This window comes from Cnephaeus nilssonii (assembly GCF_951640355.1).
Source record: "Cnephaeus nilssonii genome assembly, chromosome: 7".
Classification (NCBI taxonomy): domain Eukaryota; kingdom Metazoa; phylum Chordata; class Mammalia; order Chiroptera; family Vespertilionidae; genus Cnephaeus; species Cnephaeus nilssonii.
Genome location: NC_137078.1, coordinates 43,743,044 through 43,745,087, shown reverse-complemented (window position 1 = coordinate 43,745,087; position 2,044 = coordinate 43,743,044).

The following is a 2,044-nucleotide window of genomic DNA, read 5'->3' as shown; positions in this document are numbered from 1 at the left end:
GAATTGTCTTGGTCCTCAGATCAGCTTCTCTTATGGGTGTGGATTGGCTGCTACAGTTCCAGTAGTCACATCCAGATGTGTCAATATCCAAAGGAATAAAATGGCAGTACCTTCATCGTATTTTTTTTTCTTTAAGCCCCTCCCTTTAAGCTCAGGAGACCCTTTTCTTAGGTCTCATTGGCCGGAATGGGTCATATGCTCATTTGTAAGCCAATCATTCATAAGAGAATGTTTTAACCTTGATAGAGTTAAATTATTCAGGACCTGTTCTTGAGCTAAGAACAGAATTATATTCCTTAAAGTATAAATATATGGGTAAAGTAGAGTTGAACAAAAACATGAAAGGAAATTATTTTTATAGAAAATAGGGTTATTTAGAATATGTACTTACAGTATTGGCTTCAGTGGGGTGATGAGGTAAAATGTCATGAGATCATCAGCTTCATATAAGTTGGTTAATATGCATATTGTATATAAACTAAAGCAATCATGATTTTATTATGTTGTTACCTTGAGTAAATCATTTAACCTCTGTGAGACTGATTTCCTCATTTTAAATATGTGGATATAGCTATGTCTACTTCATAGACTTCTCTTGGGAGCCAAATTTATTATATATATGAAGTTTTATTGGAAATGATAAAATATAATTTAAAATTGTTACCTTAATAGGAAGAAAGAAGCTATGCAATGAAATTCATGAGTTGAAGAAGAGTTGTTTCAAATAACTGTCATGTTTTTCAAAAGTTACACAAATTCATGTGATTTTTTAATAGTCTATTTCAGATTTCAAAGCACTTGACATAAATGGTATTATTAAATTGCTGTCAATGAGGTGGTTTACAAGTGCTATTATATTCTCTGTTTAGAAATAATAAAGCCATTTAGAGATCTTGACTTGCACAGGAACCAACAATGTATAAGTAATGAACCTAGAAATAGAATCATGTCTCTTAATATCTGGCTCAGGTTTTGTTTTGTTTTGTTTTTCATAGAATTTGACCACTTTGACATTCAAAAAGGAATTCTAATTTTTGTCTTAATTTTTTTTGTCATCTGCAACAATGACTTTAGAATTTTTTGACTGTGAAAGAAAAAGGTAATTTTATTAAAAATAAGTACATGCAGATACACACTATGCATATACTTATACAATACATATTTAAAAACAGATATGAAAGTATTTTTAAAAACAATATTTATTCTTCTAAGTGCAGTTAGCTCTGATATTTTCTATTTTGCTAAATTTCACTAAAACATTTATTGCAACCTATTCAATTGATTTTATGAGTATCCAGTAGGTCGTGACCCACAGTTTGTAACACACTACTTATAAAAAAAGTGAAACTGTGGTAACATAGATACTTTGAGGCTCTATCCATCCAGCAGAGGTCCTACAGATGTGTTTCATTAGCTTGGTCAGTCTTTTTGTTGGTAGGTTGATTGGTTTTTATTAACCTTAACTTCACCTCAGAACTACTGAATTTTAGTATGTAAGGTAGGTCTTGGGTATATTTTGGAAAATTCTCACATTTGACTACACAACTTTTCATATTTTTACTGAACAAACTCATCCAATCCCATGATCTTACAACCATCAACGTTCTACTAGACTAGATATATCCATCAAACTCAATATGCACCAAATTTAATGTAACAATTTCCAAGCAATTTCATCCAGCTCATCTCTCCCTTTCCTTCAGTGTTATCAACCCCATCTATACATGTTTGCTTCTGTAATAGTTTCTGGTTTCTACATTTCTACCTCAATAGAGGGCATATCATATACTCAGTTACCAGCGAGCTAGTCTCCCTTTTTCTTATCTCTCCTCCATGAATACATTCCTTATTACTTTAAAAAAAAACAGCATTACTTACTAATTCTGCTCTCACTGCCTTTATCTTAGTTCAAGGACTCCTAATTCTTTACCTAGTGTATTGAAGAATCCCTCTTAACAGGTTTCCTTATCTGTTCTAATTCTCTTCAAATCAGTTCTTGACGCTAAAAGCCGGAGGAGTCCCTCTGCTTAAAGCTCTATAATGA